General features: G+C 36.5%; 1 pseudogene; it reads right to left on the minus strand.

The window, feature by feature from the left end:
* Positions 1-1,625: 1,625 nt before the first annotated feature.
* LOC132542644 (U4 spliceosomal RNA) lies at positions 1,626-1,774 on the minus strand (annotated as a pseudogene).
* Positions 1,775-8,099: the final 6,325 nt, after the last annotated feature.

Below are 8,099 nucleotides of genomic sequence, written 5' to 3' on the forward strand. Positions count from 1 at the left end.
TTTTTTTTTCCTAAATAACCTGGAAGAGAGGGTTAGTTTTTTCATCCATGGATAGAGCATCACCCACTTTAAGCAATCTGGATTTGCCACTTCAATCTTACCCTTAGTAGATCCTACTGGTGTTTTCTTTCAATCCCTTTAACCATCTTGTACACTGTTCCTGAACTTCAATTAGAACTGCTGCTAATGGTACACAGATGTATTGCTGCTGACAGATGGAAATCACCTTGCTAGAGATTCATGGCAGGCTAGCTTTCCCATTCTCAAGCACTGATGACTAATTGAGAGCACAAATGCCTTATCTTGTTGTCCCAAGGTCAGACAATTATGCTGTGTAATTTATGCTGAGCCACACTGGTCAGATAAGGCTACCACTTTTGTGATTACATCCTTCCTGTTTCCTTTCCTTTCTCTACCCCAGTTCCTGTTCTCTTACATGTGCTCTCTAAGAGCACTTCTTTGATAAACTATGTGTACATACAGCTATGGCTCAGGTTTTCCTTCTAGGTAACCTAAGACAAGGAATGGTCTCCTGATTTTACATGAGCAACATATGCTATGTATATGACATCTTACTCTTTTTTGAGAGGGGGCAAGGAGTGGGGTAGGGAAGAATTGGAGGAGGTGAGCCATCTAGTTTTGGATTTGTCAAGTAGATACCTTCCATGTCATGAAGAGTAAGCTGGCAGAAGATCATTGGCAACTGTTCTACCTGTCCCTCTAGTAGAAACTTGATGCTGTTTGACGCATAACTAAACACCACAGACTTGCTTTGAAGCTAAACTTCTAAGTAAAATTCACCTAATTTTGAATACAACATGAGAGTGTAACTTAACACTGAGGGATAAGATATCAAGTGGCCAGTCACAAGCAGGGACCAGGCAGTTGCACACTGGGTTAAACACACATAGTATGAAGCACAAGGACTAGCGTAAATATACCAGTTCGAGGCCCCAGCTCCCCACCTGCAGAGGAGTCACTTCACAAGTGGTGAAGCAAGTGTACAGGTGTCTATCTTTCTCTCCTGGTCTATCTCCTTTTCCTCTCTCAGTTTCTCTCTGTCCTATCCAATAAAACAGAAAAAGTGGCCATCAGGTGTAGTGGATTCATGGTGCAGGCACTAAGTCCCAGCAATAATTCTGGAGACAAAAAAAGAAAAAAAATAGTAACAAGTATTGCACAAAAATCAATTTTAATATAAAAATTAAAAAATATATATTTTGTTGTTTGCTGAATGTCTTAATGAGGTCTTGTTGTCCCAATAGTTAAAATCAAGTCATGGATTAACTCAGACTAGGTGAAGTTCTCTATCAAACACATTAAAAGTCGTCATGTCTGGAAGTTGGGTGGTAGCGCAGCAGATTAAGCGCAAGCTGCAGCAAAGTGTGAGGACCGACTAAGGATCCCGGTTCCAGTCCCCGGCTCTCCACCTGCAGGGGAGTAGCTTCACAGGCGGTGAAGCAGGTCTGCAGGTGTCTGTCTTTCTCTCTCCCTCTCTGTCTTCCCCTCCTCTCTCCATTTCTCTGCCCTATCCAATTACGACATCAACAACAACTACAACAATAAAGCAAGGGTAACAAAAGGGAAAATAAATAAATAAAAATAAATAAAAAATAAATAAATAAAGTCTTCATGTCTGAAAGTGTGATCTGTGGACCAACTGCTTCAATATTACCTAAAAGCTTGTTAGAGATGCAACATCTTGGGTTTCAATTAGCAATAATCGTGCCTCGGATAAACCTCACTGGCTAGGATACTGCCACTGCACAAAGCTTGCATCTTGGGTTTCATTTAACCCTTCCCACCCCCAAGACCAAGTGGATCCAAATTTGTATTTTTAATAAGACACCATGGAAGATGCTTATATGTGTGAAATTTTTATAGTATTTGCTCAAGTACATCCTATTAGAGAGTTTTGTACAATTGAGATAACTATAAAAAGTTTAAGCTGACAGTCTAAAAAAACACACACACACAACAACTAAACTAAAGCTGAAGGTGGGATAAGAGCTCACTTTTTCTAACTAGAAACCTCAAGAATAGGATCCAGAACTACATATACACAGATCTCTGGTAAACAAAAACAGATGTCATAAAGTTCGTAAATGAAAACTCACTTGTCTTTTAAAAGAAGCTTCTCAGATACTCTATTAGCTGATATTTCTTTTTCTCCCTAGTTTATATTATAATAGGGATAGCTATCTGGCCTTAAAAGTCTGGAAAGTTGAACGAAAATTAAAATAAGGAAGATGTTTTCCTGGAGTATATATTTCCTTGAACTATAATCTTGGTTTGAGTAGCATCAACATACCCTTGGGACTTGTTAAATACTCAAAGCTCCTGTCCTATTCTAATCTGTTGGGTTAGAAACCCTATGGATGAGGTTTAGTTGCTTGCAGTTCCAGAATTTTTCTTCTGCTATCCAGAAGAAAGTAAAGAATAAAACTAATGACAACTTGTAAGAAAGGAGAAAATCAAAATAGGTACTAGATACACAGACTTAAAATGAACTGACGATGGGTAGATTTCAGTATCTGGGACTAGAATTAGTAAAGACTCAGAGTCATAAGATAATTTAATTCGATGACTGTTTTAGGTATAGATTTTAAAGTTTGGTACAAAAGAGTCTAGAAAGAGAGTGAGAGATTCATTACAGCCTTTTACAAGGGGGTTGATTTTCTTATTTCCAAGTAATGTGGAGCCACTGAATCTGTAAGTGGTAGAGTAATATGATTAAAAAGAAAAAAAATGTAGTTGAAAGGGGAAGGATTCCATTATGCAAAGATTTAATTTATCCAGTGATGCAGAATAAATGATGCATCATTTTTAAAGTAACCTCATGAATAATGCCCTCTGAATAACCCTGAAGTCATAGCCCAAAGTTTTGCTGTCACAGGGTCTATTTGTAAGAGTTGTACTATATCTGGGGCTTGACTTTGAAATACTAATCATTATGGATTTAAAAAAAAGGTCATATTAACATTTCAAGGTGGCTTTCAGTTATGTAGACACAACTGTATCTTTTGTTAATAAACTCTTTCCTCTCCCCCTCTACCCCCACACACATACCACCGACATTACCACTGAGGTTCAGTGCTGGCATTACAAAGTCAGTGCTCTTGGTGGCCATTTTTTCTGGGGGATTTTGTTTTGTTTTGTTGTTGTTGTTCTATTTTATTTGACAGAACAGAGAGAAATTGAGAGGGGAGGGGAGGCAAGGCAAAGAGGAATGGAGAGAGATACTTGCAGACCTACTTCATTGCTTGTCAAGTGTCCTCCCTGCAGGTCAGGAGCAGGGCTCAAATCCTGGCCCTTACATATGATGGTGTGTATGTATGCGTAACAGGGTGTGCCACCATCCAGCCCTCTTAATAAACTCATTTTTGTTCTAACAATCTTTCCATCCATAATGTAAAATTTGACTTCTCTACATTCTCTCCAGACTTATGGAATACACTGACTGATTGCTAATCATGGCTTTATTTCAATTTCTTAACATTTCCTCATTCCTTTTTTAATCATTTATGTAGGCTGACATAAATTATACACCAAGATGCTCTGCCTAGCAGGAACTGAGCAGAAATACTAAAACAAAATGTCTTTCCAAATGGAGAAATTTGGTGGGTACATTAAAATACGTAACACTGTGAGCTAAAATTTCAGTAGCTGCACTGCTTGATGCTTCATGTTTATATTATTAAACTGTAAAAAAAAAAAAATCCCATATAACCTATCTCAGTAACCTTAAGGAATTAAGATGTTTCCTTTAAATCCAAGTGTCATGGGGAATAAGATTCTTTTAGATGGTCATGTTGATTCATGGTAGACTATCAGATTCCATGAAGACCAACCATAGACACCATATATGGAAGAGTCAATACTCTTATTCCTACTCAGCATACTTTTTGGGGCTTCTATCCAGCGTCTTGACACCATAAAGCTTCATCTGCAGCAGTAAGTGTCATTGTCTTAAATGTGTTTTAGTTCTTAATAATGCAGGTTTTTTGCAATAGAAAAGAAAGACAACAGTTGTATTCGATGGTCTTTGCTAGAATTTAAGAAGTATTTTCTAAGAAATCAGAAAATGTTCTCTGTAGTTTTATAGTCAATGTCTTTTATTGAGAAATAGAAGACCAACTTATATAATAGAAACAAATGAAAAGATAGACGTTATACAAATTTTTGTTTAGTAGTCCTATATTCAGTGCTAAGCACAATTGTATCTTAAATGAGGTTATATACAGGCATGATGGTCTCTTCATAATATGAAAAATAATGTTTACATAAGTTATGTCAGGACAGGATACTTTTATAAAGAAATACCTATTTTATATCTTACAGTGCTAAATTTTAAAATAAGGAGAAATGAATATAGGCATTTCATAATTTTTACTATTCCCTTATTTCTCCTAAGTGAGAAGATGATAGTCGTTAACTTTTTAACATCCTGTTGAAAGTAATGGGCATATATACTTAAAATGTTTCAACATTTTAAACTCCTTGTCTGTACTGAAATACGTATGTCTGATTCATGTTTTGCTCTTTAGCTAGACTCTTATTACTCCTGAACTTGCAATGACCCAGGCACTCTTTTTGTTAAAGAATTTTCTTCTTAGGATCTCTGATTGAAGGTCAGCTCCTTCAAGAAGATTTTTTTTTTTCATCCAAATGTCTGAATCAAAAGCCTCTCCATTGTACTTCAGTGCTGCCTGCATCTTATGACTAGTAACTGTTTAATCCTCAGCCTATCTTTCTGACCTCCTGAGAAGACTATCATCTTTTCAGAGATAAAATGAATTCTTGTGCTGTTAAGAGGTATGCATTTAATACTTGTGTCATTGTGTTCAGATATAAAAAAAAATCTACTGAATGTAGCAGCTCATGATTTTTGCCTTATTTGATTTAGAGTTAATACTTTCCCATGCAACGCTGGTTCAATATATGTAAATAAATAAATGTGATCCACCACATTAACAAAAGAAAAACCAAAAACGACATATTTCAATAGATGCAGAGAAAGCCTTTGACAGAATTCTACATCCTTACATGATCAAAACACTAAAAAAATGGGAATAGATGAAAAATTCCCAAATTCAGTTGTCTATATACAGCAAACCTACAGCTAACAACATACTCAATGATGAGAAACTGAAAGCATTCTTCCTCAGATCAGGTACTAGACAGGGCTGCCCACTATCACTATTATTATTTAACAGTGTTGGAAGTTCTAGCCATAGCTAGTTGGCAAGATAAAGGGTACAAATAGAAAGAAAAGATATAAACCTGTCATAATTTGCAGATGATATGATAGTATACATAGAAAACCTTAAAGAATCCAGCAGGAAGCTACTGGAAATTATTAAGTAATATAGTAAGTTGGCAGGTTACAAAATTAATATACAAAATGCAGTGGCATTCCTCTATGCAAGCACTAAGTCAGAAGAACTTTAGAAATTGATATATGGATGACATGCATTGAGGGGCTACATGAATTTTGTGTGAAATATTCTGTTCTTTTGTTATTATATCCCTTACTATATTGAATTCAAAGAAGACATATTCCTTAGAGATCTGATGCATAAAACATCCTCTCCAGTTTCCATGTCTCTCTCTACCTCTTCCCTCTCAATTTTTCTCTGTCCAAAATAAAAAAAAAAACATTTATGAAAAAGAAATAACAGAGAGAGAATAAAACTGAGATGAAAGGTTTTTCCTCTTCCACCAAAGTCACAGAAGGAACTGGAAAGAAAAGGGAGCTTTGAGGACTTCCCTTTACGTGATCATCAGCTTTGCTAGCTTTCAGCAGTATATTACTTTTATAGGTAAAACAAAAAATGAGAGATAAACCATGAACATTGAGGAAAATTCACTTAGAAATATTGTTATACTCCTAGAAGACATCTTTCTGCAGTATTGAATGAGGAGCTGTGAGATAGCTCACCCACTAAATCACATACTTGTGTGAGGCACTGGGTTGGAGTCCTGGACCATGATGAAGCACCATGCATGGCACCGGGGAAACTCTACAGATGGTGGAGTGGTGCTATTGTGTCCCTTCAATCTCTGTTTCTTCTTTCCTTCCTCTTTTTTTTTTTTTTATACTATCTTTATTTAATAGAGACAGCCAGAAATTGAGAGGGAAGTGTGAGGTAGATAGGGGGAAACAGAGAGACCCTTGCAGGAATATTGATGTCTTCATCCCTGTTAACTCAGTGTAATATTGTTTTCTTTTAATAAGACTTTTGACCTCAAGCATATATAATATCACTGCTCAGTGGCCTTCCCCAGACCAAGTTTCTCATTTACCTAATTGAGAGGAAGAGAGGGAAAAAAAGGGGGGGGGCTTGAATGTAAAGGAACACTTATGACTAATACAACACAAAACATAGGTCTACTTAAAGTTTCAAGTACCACTAAGCAGACAAGGTTTTGTAAGGACAGAACTGTAAAAATCAATGTTCTATGGCTCTGGTTTCACTAATTTAAATGAAAAAATTTATGATGGGCATAGATTTTGTCCCAGGGAAATGAAAATTTAAATGTAATTTCCAAAAATTTACAAAGTGCAGGATAGAAAGTCACTGCCAGAAGAATATAATACAAGCTTTAGTCAGCAATGGTATTATCTAATCAAAGAATTGCGAGAATACTTTGTTACCCTAGAATAACTCAGTCATCTTCAAGTCATTTTATCAAGTATATATCTTATTTGTTGATTGTTGTCTCTATGTTTTCAAATTAATTCACTGCCTCCCTTATGAATGTGTCTCATAGCTCACAAGTCCTTTAACATTTGACCCAGTAACTTGCATTTGACTACAGATTCTTAGTATAAGAACATTACTCAGACACTGTTTTCCATGTAGTCAGCTAAGATTATATGAATTATCCAATTTATGCTTATTACAAAAATACTTTGACAATTTCTATTTTAGGTGGATTGTGCAGTGGTGCACCAGGTAAACTGCACATAGTACCAAGCACAAGGTTCCTGGTTTGAGCTCCTGGCTCCCCACCTGAAGCAAGGGTGATGGTGGTGGTGGTGGAGGTAGCTTCATAGGTGAAGCAGGTATGCAGGTGTCTATCTTTCTCTCCCCTCCGTCTATATTCCCCTCCCCTCTCAATTTCTCTCTGTCCTAATACCAGTTAAAAATGGAAAAAAAAAATGGCACCTAGGAGCAGTGGATTTGTAGTGCCGCACCAATCCCAAGTGATAACACTGGAGGCAACAAACAAACAAAAACAATTTCTGTTTTATAAAAAAAACCCCAGTATTATATAGTATAAATAGTTTGTGTAAGATCTTATACTTAGGAAATAGGAGTAAGATTTGAAATTAAGTGGTCTATATTTAAAACCCATGATCTTAGTCATTGGGATATATTGGCTCACATACATTACTTTAGCTCAAGTGTGCACAGTATTATGTTATGTCACCTTTAATTTATACAAGTGGAGATTACTTCTTTTTTTAAAAAAATGTCGTATTATCTTTATTTGTTTATTGGATAGAGATAGTCAGATATTGAGAGGGAAGGGAGAGATAGAGAGGGGGAGAGACAGAGAGAAAACTGCAGCCCAGCTTCACCATTCATGAAGCTTCCCCCTGGAGGTGGGCACTGGGGGCTCAAACCCAGGTCCTTATGCACTGTAACATGTGCACTCAACCAGGTGTGTCATCACCTGGCCCGGGATCACTTCTAAAGGCAGCTAATCCCAATATGATGTGTTTGGTATTGAATATACTCAACTATGCTTTGTTAGTGATTTGATGGTGGTATATGATTTGTAAAAATTTTTACTAGTAATTTAATAATGATTTACAATATTATAAGTTAAATTAGTATAGTCCCACACCACTCCCACTACCAAAGTTCTGTCCCTTCACTTCCCTCCCCCCTCCCAAGGATAACCACTATAATTTTAAGTTTATCTGGCCACAAATAAAATGATTCTGATACATGGAGAAGGAAGAAAGACCTGTGGGTGGGGAAGAGGAGAGTAAAGTTAGGAAAGGGAGAAGAGAGAAGAGGAAAGGAAAAAGACAAAACTGATAATACTCATTGAGTTTAGTTTGGGATAGTGGTATCATTATATTC

Source organism: Erinaceus europaeus, chromosome 1 (assembly GCF_950295315.1).
Source record: "Erinaceus europaeus chromosome 1, mEriEur2.1, whole genome shotgun sequence".
Taxonomy (NCBI): domain Eukaryota; kingdom Metazoa; phylum Chordata; class Mammalia; order Eulipotyphla; family Erinaceidae; genus Erinaceus; species Erinaceus europaeus.